General features: G+C 41.1%; 1 protein-coding gene across 8 annotated transcripts in view; it reads left to right on the forward strand.

Annotated features, from left to right (window-relative positions):
• The window catches only part of PLAGL1 (PLAG1 like zinc finger 1), a 108,342-nt gene that overhangs the window by 22,771 nt on the left and 70,904 nt on the right, over window positions 1–14,667 (forward strand). For 3 of the 8 annotated variants that reach the window (XM_048225900.2, XM_048225902.2, XM_048225901.2), the window contains exon 1: window positions 13,305–14,644. The exons of 3 other annotated variants lie outside the window; for them this stretch is intronic. The gene's annotated coding sequence lies outside the window, so the exon portion shown is untranslated. Of the gene's footprint in view, window positions 1–13,303; window positions 14,645–14,667 lie in introns of those variants that run through there. 2 more of the 8 variants (XM_057310994.1, XM_048225905.2) reach the window with 1 other exon arrangement.

The following is a 14,667-nucleotide window of genomic DNA, read 5'->3' on the forward strand; positions in this document are numbered from 1 at the left end:
TGTACCCCCATGGGAAACAACTTTACCAACTGGAGTTCAGTGCTTATGTACAGTTTCTTTTATCTTTAGTCATTTCTAAAGTTACTTAGGTCAACACCTTTTTTTTTTTTTTCTCTGACTCCCTTCAGTGAGTTTATACATTAGTAATACAGTTAGACTCTTCTGTCACAGTCTGCATTCATGACCTCCCGGCTGATTTAAAAAAAAAAGTTTGCATACAATAAGGTTTACTTTTCATGCCGTCTAATTCTATGGGTTTTGTCAAATGCATAGTGTTATTTATCCACCACTACGTTACCATCCAGAATTGTGTCACTGTCCTTAACAACAACAACTATGCTTCACCAAGAATAGTTGGTGTTCTTCCCTCCCAAAACTTCTGGTGAGTTTAATCTGCTTTTCATCTCTACAGTGTCCCCTTTTCCAAAGTGTTAGGTGAATGGAATCATTTGGTATGTAGTCTATTGAAACTAGATCCTTTTATTTAACAATATGCATTTAAGATTCTTCCATGTTGTTGCATGAATTAGTAGCTCATTCCTTTTGATTGCTGAAGACTATTTTATAGTATGGTTGTATCCTAGCTTGTTTATCCATTCATTTGAAGGACATCTTCATTGCTCCCAGTTTTTGGCAATTATGACTAATGCTGCTATAAACATTTATGTGCAGATTTTTGTGTAGACCTAAGTTTTCCAATCAGTTGAGTAAATACCAAGGAGAGCAATGGCTGGATGGTATGGTTTGTTTATGTTTAGCTTTGTAATAAACTGTCAATCTGTCTTCCAAAGTAGCTGTGCCATTTTGTATCCCCACAAACAATGATGGATTGTTGCCCTGCATGCTTGCTAGCATTTGGTATTGTCAGATTTTTGGATTTTAGCCATTCTTATAAATGTGTAGTGATATCTTGTCTTAATTTGCATTTCACTAACGATAAACAATGTTGAGCATCTTTTCATATGCGTATATGCCATCTGTATCTCCTTTGGTAAGTGGTCAGTTTTGGTCTTTTGCCCATTTTTTAATTGGTTTTGTTGTTGTTGTTGTTTTAAGTACCTTTGTATATCCCAATATCTTTGTATATCCAAATATGTTAGATTTGTGGCTTGCAAATATTTTCTCCCAGTCTGTGGCTTGCCCTTGGCCTGTGGGCTTTGAAAGTTCTTTGGGTAACTCTGAACCTCTGGCTCAAAGACCCAGATCTGATTGAGATAGGAGCATTGGATCATCTCTTCTGCAGCTACCTTCTCCTCTTGCTTTCCATTTCTTACCAGTCAGCCTCTCTGGGTTTTGATCTCCTCTTCTGTAAAATGAAGAACATTAAGTTACCTTCCAGAGAGCAGGTATCTTTCAGTGTTCAGTTCTATGATTCCATGACCACCTGACCTTTTGAAACCCTCCTGGAATGTTACCAATATACAGTTAGATCTCCTTACTTTTCTAATTGCTTTCACAAAGCAAAAGAACTGCACGATCCAGACATTGAGAGTCTTTAATTTCTTTGTGGAATTTTATTACTCCCACTGTCTAAAAGCTCAACTGTTATGATGGCGTGCCAGAATGAAATAAATCTGTCAGTGCTTTAAAATGACAGTAGGACAAAAATCTACTGGATCGTATCTCAGAGGTACTGCTCACAAAAATGACTTCCATGTTTGCCATGTCTTACAAATGTTGTACATTTGTAGGCAGGTGGGAGACGAGTGGCAGTGCAGGATTTCTCTGTCCCCTTCCTCTGTGCGATTACTCCATTATGAAAGAGCAAACAAACCCCATTTTCTGTGAAAGTTTGTTTTTCCTGCAAAAATGTCCCCTAAAGGACGGAACAGGAAACTACAACAAAGACTCACAAAGATTAGGGGTACAGTATCTTGAAGATGTGTCTAGATGGAACACACTTAGAAAAGACATTAATAAACCTTTGTAACAAAAAGTAGAGTAATAATTGCTAAGCTTTCCTAACAAATTAGAACTTGTAGGGGCTCTTAACCCCATCCCATGGTGTTATTAAATACGGAATATGAAGTCCTTTTTACTTCAATTTTAGCATCCTGCACTACGGACTCACTCAGATCTCATAGAATGCCCTGTTACCATTTTGGTTTCTTTTTTGGTCATGTGCCATTATGCCCATGTTGTCTTATTTTAATGATTTTGTGGGAGTAGCACAGCACAGGCTCTGGAATCAGAATTTTAAACCTTATTACTTATTAGCCGAGAAATTTTTTGGCAAGTTCTTTACCCTCCCTAAATTTTCTTTCCTCATGTGTACTGTGTAGGTAATAATAGTACCTGCTTGGATTGCTATGTCAAAGAAACTAATGAAACATAAAGGTGCTTAGTGTAGTACCTGGTGTATATTTGTGGCTGCTACTACTACTGGTTTAGATGAGGTCATCTAGGTGTTAATGTTTCAAGTGACCAGACTAGAGGGCCAAGGACATTTCAAGAGCCCATGAAAGAGAATGTTGTTGAAATTCCTTGGCAAAATAGTCCTGGTAAAGACTCCTACCCTCTCTAGGAGGCTTAGAAAGAATGGTCAGAGTAGTAAGAGAGAACCTCAAAGAGGAGGGCGCCATTGACACTGGGAGAGAGGGTCCTTCCAAGCAGGAAGGGATGGGCAATAACACCAGATGCTGCAGAGAGATTCCAGATGATGGACTCTCTGTTGGCTTTCCAATTTCAGAAAGGCATTCGTAGAGTAGCGAGGGAGACAGAGGAGAGCTGACAACTGGGGACCCAAGTCTAAGGCATGAATGATGCCGAAGAAGTAGACCAAGCAGAGGTTACTCTCAAGAAACTTTATGGAGGGAACCAGAACTATTAAGTATAGTTAGAGGAGATCTGGGGCTTGGGTTTCATATTTTTTCAAGTTGGGAGGAACTTTAATATGTTTGTTTACAAAGGAGAAAGAGCCAGTGGAGAGTTAAAGATGGGCTTTGGATATTGATGACAGCAGAAGTTTTTTTTTTTGAAGCATTTGGAGGGCATAAGAATTCACATGGGGGAATTAGCTGTGGACAAAACAAGGGGCAGGATGGATGATAAAGGCCAGCTCGTACGTGGCGGGAAAGAGAGGAAGTTAGGAGTTTGTTCTTGATAATCTCAGCTTTCCAGGAAGCAGGAAGATGATGAGGGTGTTTGAGATGTTTTGAAGAGAGGGATAAAGGTTTCAAAAAATCTATCCAGCAAATGGGCGGCAAGCCAAATAAGCAATATTGGGCATAGCTCAGTCTTCAATCATATCTTCATCTATGGGAGTTTTCCAGCAGTTCTCAACAGCCTGACTATGGGAGCATCCATAGATGGTTGGACATGAGCTGGAATGTTTTATAAATTTTTTTGTGGTTTTGAAGCTTTTCAAAATACAAAGTTAAAAGAATAAACTATCTTATACCCTTAAAGTAGATTTACCAATTATTAATATTTACACATTTGCTTTATCATTTTTATGTATGTAATACTTCTGTTGTTGAACCATTGGAATGTAAGTTAGACTTTGTTTAACCTTAGGTATTTCAACATTTATCTCCTAGAAACTATGACATTCTTCTATATAACAACAGTACAATTATGACTCAAGGACATCAGGACAATACTATTGAATGTCTAGTTCATATTCAGGTTTCTCCAATTATTGTCTCATTTTTTAAAAGATTTTTAAGTAATCTCCACACCCAGTGTGGGGCTCAAACTCACAACCCTGAGATTAAGAGTTACATGCTCTACTGACTGAGCCAGCCAGACACCTCTCAATATATTTATAGCTTAACAAAACAAAACAAAAAAACCACTCCAGGATTCATTAGGCATTGCGTTCAGTGGAATTCTAAATCTCCTTTAATTTGAAATAATTTTTTAGCTTCATCCTTCATAACATTGATGTTTTTGAAACCTGCAGTCTGGTTGTTTTTTCAATGTCCCTTAATTTTTGGTTTGTTTCCTTATGTAGCAGGAATACTACATATGTGATGTTGTGTCCTATCTACACATTGCATCAAGAAACGTAGGTCAGTTTACCCCATTACTGGTGATACTGACTTTCATCACTTGGTTAAGGTGGTATTTTCTAGGTTTCTTTGCTGTCAAGTTATGGTTCCCCCCCCCCCTTTTTTTTAAAGGTTTTATTTATTTAATAGAGAGAGACAGCCAGCGAGAGAGGGAACACAAGCAGGGGGAGTGAGAGAGGAAGAAGCAGGCTCCTAGCGGAGAAGCCTGATGTGGGGCTCGATCCCAGAATGCCGGGATCACGCCCCGAGCCAAAGGCAGACGCTTAACGACTGCGCCACCCAGGCTCCCCTTCCCCCTTTTTAATAAGAAATTTGTGGGGGGATAGATGCTTGGGAATTACATAGACTGTGAATATCCTATTCCTCTCCAATTTTCACCCAGTGGTGTTAGCATCCATTGAAGAAGACCATGGAGAGAGAATGAATTGTACAGTCTGGGCTGGCTAGGGAGGAAACTGAAACCAGAGAAGGCTGCACACATGTGTGGTGTGTGTGTGTGTGTGTGTGTGTGTGTGTTGCTGCAGAGTAAATATGCCAGGAGCACAGAGTGAGAGACCCAAAAGGATCGGAAGTTGTAGTCAGAAGTGGGGATGCTGGGGGCGCCTGGGTGGCACAGCGGTTAAGCGTCTGCCTTCGGCTCGGGGCGTGATCCCGGCGTTATGGGATCGAGCCCCACATCGGGCTCCTCCGCTGGGAGCCTGCTTCTTCCTCTCCCACTCCCCCTGCTTGTGTTCCCTCTCTCGCTGGCTGTCTCTATCTCTGTCGAATAAATAAATAAAATCTTAAAAAAAAAAAGTGGGGATGCTGGAGTTCAAAATTTTTTCAGGTGGAGCTGTTCTAGGCTGTTGAGGGTCTAGGAGGTTGCCACGGGTTCAGAAGATAGCTTGAGTGGAGAGGTTTTTTTTTCATTAGGAGGAAGCAAAGGAATTCTAAGACCAAAGTATTGTATAAATCTGCTACGTAGATGTTGAACTGGCCCAGGAGGATGGGGCAACTAGAGGAGAAGTTATATGAGCCAAGGGCCAAAGCCCTCCATTGTTCAAGATCTATAGTGAGTCTGTCCAAGGATGATGGTGATGGGGCTGGGAAGAGAGTGGAGGAGCCAGATGTCCTGGGCCAAAAGAAGATGTTTTAATGTGTGAGTAAAAGAGCAATGATGTGGCAGTGGGGATGGGGGTGAGCATCATGCTGTCTTTAACCTCTGCAGTGTGGAGTGGCCTTCGGCAGTTATACCTCCTCTAACCAAAAAGCCCTTGGTGTGGGCTATCTTTGAGGAGAGCCAAACCTTTGAGTAAAGGTGGAGAGGTGGAGAGAGCTTTGCAGAGAAGAAGGGAGAAGCGTGATCTTGCTACTGGGGAGAGGATCAGAGTGCACAAGAGAAAGGGCAGCAGGACAGACAGCCATAGGAATAGAGAGTAAGAGGAGGCAGGGAAGCCCAGGGGAATCTGAGAGGAGATTACCTTGCAGGATAATTGAGGATTGGAGGGCAAAGGATGAAAAGAAAAAAAGAGATGGGGGGTTTGAGCTGAGGTCAGGATTGTGCCTGGACCTCTAGGGCATATGTCAGCCCTTTTTCTGTAAAGGGCTAGCAAGCAAATATTCTCAGCCTTGTGGGCCACGCAGATGACTGCCGTGGGAGCATGAAAGCAGCCGTTGATAATATGTAGATGAATGACGGTGACCGTGTTCCAATAAAACTTTAAGGTCACTGAAATTTAATTTCATATAATATTCACATGTCACCGAATATTCTTATTCTGATTTTTTTTTCTCTCCCAAACATCTAAAAAATGTAAAACCTTTAGCCCACAGGCTGTACAAAAGGAGACCTAAAGACGACGTTTGGCCTGCAGGCCGCACAGAAGGAGACAAAAAGACTACATGAGGCCCGTAGGCTGTAGTTTGCTAACCCCTTCTCTAGGGTAAAGGTATAGGAATTTGTGTTAAAGCCAGGACTTAAGAGTCACTAGGGACATTTTGGGAGGGGAAGTAAAATATATCTTCTGATAATCACGAGTAAAGTGGTGAAGTCTGTGGACCAAGAGTTCAGGCTATCAGACTGCTAAACAAAAAGGAAAGGGAAATTTAAGATGAACACTAAAGAATATGATGAAGCAGTTATGCACTTACTGCAAAGTTCATTGTTGTTTTAATTCTTGAAATGCATTTTAAAAATGTGTATAAAAAGCATATGGCAGATTTAGAGCCAAATAATGTACGGTGCCCTAGTTCAGTTTTCAGATCATCAGTATTTCTTCCGCTATAATCCTCTTACCTTATGGATCACATCTTTCTCAGTTCAGTTTATCCAGATAACAGCTCTGGTTTCCTCTAGGGTGGGGGAAGTGGGGTTGCCAGACTACCCAGGGTACAAGAAGGGACCTGGTCACCTAGTTGCCCTGTACGCAAAATAAAGGCTTGCAACCAACACTTCACTCCTTGCTCTCTAGTACCGCTGAGTGTCCAGCCCCTCCGGGGGTACTTCTCCACTCTGAAGCCAGTTGCCACTCCTGCATTTGCTTTTTGTCTTTTAAAATCTATTGAACTCTTTCAGCTGTGGCTCCTATCTCTCTCTGCTGTCCTTGTTTTGGCAGAGCTCTGGGAGGGAGAAGATAAACAGGTATCATCAGCCTGCCGTATCCTTTTACTTTAAAATGAGTGGCTGGGGGGCGCCTGGGTGGCACAGCGGTTGAGCGTCTGCCTTCGGCTCAGGGCGTGATCCCGGCGTTATGGGATCGAGCCCCACATCAGGCTCCTCCACTAGGAGCCTGCTTCTGCCTTCGGCTCAGGGCGTGATCCCGGCGTTATGGGATCGAGCCCCACATCAGGCTCCTCCACTAGGAGCCTGCTTCTTCCTCTCCCACTCCCCCTGCTTGTGTTCCCTCTCTCGCTGGCTGTCTCTCTGTCAAATAAATAAATAATCTTAAAAAAAAAATAAAAATAAAATAAAATAAAATGAGTGGCTGGTACTCCTAAATTATAAAAGCCTTCACCACCTCCCCTCTTCCTTGTACCTTCTTGCCTATTGCTGTCAAATTTTAATTTTAATTTAAATTTTAATTATAGTCAGGGAAAAAATAGGTATCAGTATTTGGCATTTGTATACTACTTTTATTTTTTTCACTCCAAAGGTCAGCGCTTGGTCATTGTCAACTTGGTTTTTTTCGTGCCATATGAAACAGGGATGAAAATCCATGCCATTGATTATATGTTAAATCACTTCTGACTGGTTCTGGTTGCTTATTAATAAAAGGTGAATGGGTCCCCCCCATCTTTAATTGTGCTATTTACATTTCAAGCTAGACACTAGACACTGAATTTTCCTATTTAAAAATTGGAAATTTTTCTCCAGACTTCATATAATTTGAATTATATCCGTATATTTTATTATAAAAATAAGAAACACCTAGCTGCTTAAATCAATGAACCTTCACTCGCTTCTTTGGAAGCCACAAGCCGCCATGTTCTCTTGTCTCTCATTCTCTTGATCCTTGCTTTTGGCAGAAGAACATGATTATTCTGTGCACTTTCCAAAATGCATGTAACAGGAAAACTTAACCACGTAATGTAAAAAATGTCAGTAGGGGAACTACATATACTCAAACATTGCCTTGTGAGTTTACTATGTTCACCAAATGTCAGTCAGTTGAAAATAGAAGTGGACATTAGTCAGTTTTACTTTGGGAAAAATAATGTTCTCATGGGAGGCCTGTTTGAGGAAGTGATACCTGGATAGAGAAGTCATTGCGAATAGTGACAAGTGTAGGGAAGGGAGGAAAGCCCTGTGAGCCAAGGATTACAGTCTCTAAAAAAGGAGGGACTTTAGGGAGCCCGAGTGGCTTGGTTGGTTGAGTATCCAACTCTTGATTTCAGCTCAGGTCATGAACTCAGGGTTGTGGGATCTGCATGGGGCTGTGCTCTGAGCATGGAGCCTGCTTAATAGTTCTCTCTCCCTCTCGTTCTGCCCCTCCCCTACCCCCCACTTGTGCGTGTTTTCTCTCTCTCTCTCTCTCTTTCCAAACAAACAAAAATGTGGGGAGGGGATTGAGATTGGAGATTGAGGGAAGGCCAGCATAAGGCCAGTGAGAGATATAGTTTGGCCAGAATCCATGGGCCTCAAAAGAACTAAATGTTTATTTAGGTTTTAAGGTGTTACTTTTATTTTGGTTAGAGAAAATGAAATCTAAACACTTACTGAATATTTGTTGAGTTGAATTCACTGGAAGATTTTTTCAAGTTGTATGGTTTAAGTCTGTTAAGCAGAATGTCAACTGTATAATGTGATTGCTTCCTTTGGCTGCTTGTCTCGTGAAAGAACACTGGATTAAGAGCCCGAGGGAAGACGCGGATGGGAGGTTTGTCTCTGCCACTTAAACCCTCACAGGTGAGAAAATGAACTGATGATGTACAAGGGAGTGCTGACAAAAGAGTTAACAAAAAAGCAGAAGGTAGATATGAATTCAGACCACAGTAGATGAAGATAAAAACAGTCTCATAATTTCTTTCTCCCCATTTCACTCAAGTAAGAATAGAAACATTTTAATGAACTTCATTGAGATTTAGTTTACATATAACAGAACGTACCTATTAGAAGTGTAGTATTTGGTGAAGTAGGACAAATATACCCATGTAATCATCTCAGTGATCGAGATACAGAACATTTCCATTACCCCACAGAGTTCCCTCATGCCCCATGTCCATCCACCCCAGGAAACAACTGATCTGCTTGTTACTCTAGATTAGTTTTTCCCCCCTAAAGTTTCCTATAAATGGAATCCTAGAACGGGTCTTCTTTTATGTATGGCTTCTTTTACTCAGCATAATGTTTTTTAGTTTCATCTATGGGATCATCAGTTTGCTCATTTTCTTACAATTTGTTTCCAGATTGGGGCTAATAGGAATCTTGGTGTATAAGTTTTTGTATAGATAAGCTATTATCTCTCTGTGATAAATACGAATGGGACTGCTGGGTATATAGTATAGTAAGTATATGTTTATTGTTATAAGAAACTTTTAAACAGTTTTTCAGAGTGGTTGTACTGTTTTATATTCCCACCCTCAATGTATGAGAGTTCTAGATTTCCTGTCTCGTTGAGAACACTTAGTATTGTCAGTCTGTTAAATTTTAGCCATTCCAGTGGATATGTAGAGATATTTCATTTTGATTTTAATTTGTACTAGTCCTTGGGGAAATGACATCAAGAGTCATTCGTGTACTTATTGGTCAATCAAGTATCTTATTTGGTGAAGTATCTTTTCAAGTCTTTGCCCATTTTTATGGCATTGTTTATTGTATTATTGAGTTGTATGCATTCTTTAAATATTCTGATACAAATCCTATGTCAAATATATGTATTATGAATACTTTCCTCTGGTATGTGGCTTGGCTTTTCAATTCCTTAATCATTTCTTTTGAAGAACAGAAGATTTTATTTTTGGTAAAATCCAGTTAAAAAGGTATTCTTCCATTGTGGTTGCTTTTTGTGTCCTACCCAAGCAGTGTTTGCTATTCCCAGGTTTTCTTCTAGAACAGTGTCGTCAAAACTGTTATGTGAGCCACATATATAACTTTAAGTAGCCACATTAAAAAAGTAAAAAAGAAAACAGTTGAACTTAATTTCAATCATATGTTCTATTTAAACCAATATGTCCAAAATATTATTTCAACAGGTAATCAATATAAAAATAAGATATTTTACATTCTCTTTTTATCCTAAGTCTTCAAAAGCTAGACTATAGTTTATGCTTATAGCACAGTTCAGTTTGGACTAGTCACGTTTTAAGTGTTCAATAGCATGGCTGGTGGATGCTTTATGGCATAGGGCAGTTTTTAAAGTTTATAGTTCTTGTTTTTTATTTAGATCTGTGTTCTAATTTGATTTGATTTTTGTATATGATGTGAAGTGTAAGGGTTTTTTCCTCCATACAGATAACCAGTTCTCACATCATTTATCTTTCTCCTGTTGTACGTTTGTCTAAAATCAATAGATCATATATGGATCTATTTCTGGACTCCATATACTGTTCATGCCAGTACCGTTCTGATTTGATTATTATAGCTTTATAAGGCTTAAAATCAGGTAGTGTAATTCTTCCAACTTTGTTCCTCTTTTCCCTTTTTACTATTCTAGCTTCTTTGCATTTCCATATGAAGTTTAGATTCAGTTTGTCAATTTCCACAGCAAAGCTGACTGGGATTTTGTCCATTATAGACAGTTGAAAGGTGGACCCCCCCCAAAAGATATGCCCATGCCTTAATCCTGAAAACTAAGAATGTTACTTCATTTGCGGGGGGGAGGAAGGGGGCTTGTAGATGTAATTAAATTAAGAATTTTGTGATGAGATCACCCCAAGTGATTCAGGTGCATCCTAAATCCAGTGGCAAGTATTTGGTAAGATAGACACACAGAAGAGCAAACGCACCACATGCAGAGGAGAGGGCAATGTGACAACAGAGCCAGAGGTTGGAGTGATGTGGCCAGAAGCCAAGGAAGCCAAGGAAACCAGAGAATGCCAGCAGTATCCTAACGCTGGAAGAGGCAAGGAAGGGTTCTCCTCTAGAACCACTAGAGGGAGTGAAGCCCCGCTGACACTTGATTTTGGCCTTCAGGCCTCCAGGACTGTGAGAGAATACACTTCTTGTTGTAGCCACAAACTTGTGGTAATTTATTGCAGCAGCTATAGGAAACAAATATGTCCATTATCAGGCTGAGGAAGTTTCTTTTCTATCCTGGTTATTTTTTTCTTTCAAGAATGGGTGTTGGATTTCGTCAAATGCCTTTTCTGCATCAATTGAAAATATTTTCTTTCTTGCTATTTTGTTAATGTTGTCATAATCTATATAAACACTCTGCTCACATGGTATTGATTTTAGCCCTGCCATAACTGTTACCCTTAGTAACATCTGTTCCTGAAAGTGCTGGGTCCTGACATGTTGTATCAAATTGTAAATATGTCAGCATGAATCTTCTTGCTTTATGTTTGCTAAAGACATTTTAAGAAGTCATTGAAGAGTCTGTAGAATAAACCTGTATCTCAAAATGCTTAGAAGAATAAAACAGAGATCATGGAACTTAGCTGGGTGGTTCTCTATAACTGGGACCACACTCATAACCCTTGGGTCCAGTTTGGCCTTGAGACATACTTTTTTTTTTCCTTCCTTTCTTCCTTTTTTTTTTTTTTTAAGATTTTATTTATTTATTTATTTATTTATTTATTTATTTGACAGAGAGAGAGCGCGCACGCGAGTGCACAAGCAGGGGGAGCAGCAGGCAGAGGGAGGAGCAGAATTCCTTGCTAAGCAGGGAGCCTGATGCGGGGCTCGATCCTAGGACCCTGGGATCATGACCTGAGCCAAAGGCAGATGCTTAACTGACTGAGTCACTCAGGCGCCCTGAGAGATATCTCATTTGGTCTTTGTACTGTTTCCAAAATTGGGAAATTTTATATTAAAACACTAAATATTGTGCTTGTCCTGAATTATACAGATTTGGCAACAGTGCCCTGAATTCTAACATGGCAGCCGTCGGCCTGATGTACAGCATCTGCCCCTTACACAAAGAATGCTGTTTTCATTCTACTTCAATCCCACTCCTCATTGTTTTAAACTTCATAGAGGTTTGAGTTTGCAATCTCTGCCCCAGAACCTTTGTTGGGGCACATCGTAATGCAAAGGCACGTGTCATCGAGGGAAGGTTTAGGGAAAAGGAGGGTATTACAGTTACCAAGTCAACATACAGATCTTCAAAGAATGACTTAAAGATAAAAAAGGACTTTCATATAATTCATTACCAATGAGAGAGGCACTCTGATCAACTGACTTTTGGATAAATATGGCACAAAGGAACACTAAAAGAAATCTAAATTAAAACCCTAAACCACACAAAGAAAATAAAACAACTCACCTGCTACAACCAAAAAAAAAAAAAGTACTGTACAGCCTTGTAATGTAACCTGTGAGAAGGGATGGCAAAGCAAAGATGCCAAAGATTCTGTTAATTTGTTGTGTATCTACAACCTTCTACCCCCCCTGCAAGATGTATGAGGAAAAAGATGATCAGACCAAATTTTGAGAATTTTCGCAAACGTCCTCCAATTGGGAAAGAAGTCAACGGCATCCTTGTAAAACATCAAGGAATCTTTATGTATCACTGTTGGATTTTGCCAGAAGCAGGAAAGCTTGCCACCTTCTGGGGCACTATGTTAAACTGGGCAAATGAACCAAAGTTCACAGGTATGGGATACCCCTTGGCTGGCTTGAAGGAGGGCTGCTGATGATTTAAAGGGATTTCAGAAGTGAAGGCTGACTTTCTCCAGTAAGTTCTACCCCGTTTCAAGTTGAGTTCCACAGTCCCCCATCACCCCTCCTCTCATCCTAAAACCCTCAGGTCACAGAAAAGTAGATAGCAACAACACTCAGTCCTAAAGCTGAAGCTCAGGATAGGGAAGATGGACACATCTTAGGTGAAGAGGAAAGTGTACCAGGAATTCACTCGCAGCATATTAGTGCAAATATAAGGTCTGGTATTAACTTTTAAGGATAAACAAGATAAAAGATATGACAGCTGTTATGCAAACATGCTGTATAACATGGGAGTGGGAAGCAAGGAAAATAGCATGTAGAAGGCAGACAAAAAATCAATAGAAGTAAACCAATGAACAGAAATTTGTATTCCTTGTATGTGCTTCATGCTACAGGAAAAAGAAAAAAAAAAAAAGGAATACGGATTACTCAAAACAGCTCAAGGACAATATAAGACGAGAATGTGATGAAAAAGGAAATTGCATAGCTAAGAAAATTGAGGTTCAAAACAACATGATTTTAAATTCAGTAAACTAGAAAAATGGACAGAATATTTTGAGTACACATCTCAAGAAGTTGCATGTGGAAGGACAGAAATCAAGTATAAGGAAACTGGTGACTCTGAAGTAAAAAACCCAATCGATGAAAGATAAACTTACTCGGATGTATAATATGAATGGGGTTCTACACTAAGAAAAGGAGAATGGAATCCATAAACTGAAAGATCAAACTATATGGGGGGGGTGTCTTACATTGACAGAGACATAGCCCAGATAAGGCTCTAAATAGTTTTAACGATTAAAAAAAAAAATTCTTTAGGCATTCAAGTAGAAAAATCAAATCCCCTCCCAGGGAAAAATCACATAGGATTCAGATCTGTGCACAAAATCTGATGTCAAAAATCAATGAAGCAATTGCCTTTTTGTTCTGTTAGGTTTTGAAGAAAGGTGTGAATCCAAAATATTTGCCCTGTTCAGTTTTTATTTATGCGTAGAGCTAAAAAGCAGATAAAGCATTAAGGTGCTCCCTGAACCCTCCTTAAGAAAACTACTTGAAAAAGAGAACAGGCCCTTAAATAAAAATAAAGACTTTAGGAATGAATACGTTATGATGAATACTGAATTCATTTAAATACAGAAGTAAGAGCGAACATCTGGGAGAATAAGGTGGGAGAGCTCTTGTAAATGTTCTAAGTGCTAGTAAGTCAAAAGTAATATAAGCAGTGGAAATTGGAAGATTGCGGTGAAGGTGGGTGGAATTGTAAAATGCTATTAACCTCGTATTTCGGAGCTATGAGACTTTCTGAAATATGTAGTGAATTCTTCATGCCTTTCATTTTACTTAACGTTTATAGGCCTCTTTTAGGAATGTATATCTCGTAGGGAAGAAAGCAACCACTGGTCGCTTCAGTTTCTTTTTCTTAAATTCAAATAACATTGAAAAATGTTTAAATTACTTAAAGCATGCGTAGCATGATTCCTTAACTATAAAATTATTTCCGTCTCATCTTTCTGTGCCTTCGTATCTTCCTCTGAAAGACGGGAGTAAGTGTTTGTCCCACGGTTGTCTCGAGGACTACATTTATTTACCTGCGAAGTGCTTAGAACAGTGCCTGGCTCACAATTAGTGGTCACAGTTAGGCTGCCATTATTTCAACGCTGCACGAATAGGAGGTAAGCGAATTTGGCTTATTGCAGTGTTCTCCTAGCATCTGTCATGTTTCTCATTTATGATTTGGCTCAGGGCGGTTCATCCTGGAGGTGACTTAAGTGCACAGTCTTCGATACCGTGCGGGGCTTCGGGCTGGTTCGGGTCTACCTGCGCCAGCTCTGCACCTGGGCGACCTTGGCTTAGCCCACACGGATGACTCAATCGGCCAGGCGTCTGGGCGCCTGTCCTCTTCCTCCGCCCAGGCCGCCGACCCCCTGGCTCCCCAGCGGGGCCTCCTCCTGCCACGTGACGCCCCCGCCAGGGGCCCCAGCGCCCTCCTCGCGGACGCGCCGTTCCGGCTCCCGGGCTCCGCCTGTGCGCGGCCTCCTCGGCGCAGCCATCCTCGCGGCTGCCGAGGGCGGCAAAGCCCACGGCATCTGCCATTTGTCATTCAGCCCGTCGGTACCGCCCCGAGCCTTGATTTAGACACGTCTGGGGCGTATTCTGGCCTCACTCTCCTGGCGGACGGACGGACGAACGGACGGGGCGGCTCTCCTCCAAGCCCGGCGGACCGCGGGCCTTGGCGCGCGGGGTGCTTCCCCGGGTCGCCGTCATGGCCGCGGAGGCGGCGCGCCCGAGCTGCCTCGCCTGAGTTCCGGGGGGCTCTTGACCCCGCAGGGTAGGTGGTTGGGTGCTCGTGGC

The sequence above is a fragment of the Ursus arctos genome, unplaced genomic scaffold (assembly GCF_023065955.2).
Source record: "Ursus arctos isolate Adak ecotype North America unplaced genomic scaffold, UrsArc2.0 scaffold_13, whole genome shotgun sequence".
NCBI lineage: Eukaryota > Metazoa > Chordata > Mammalia > Carnivora > Ursidae > Ursus > Ursus arctos.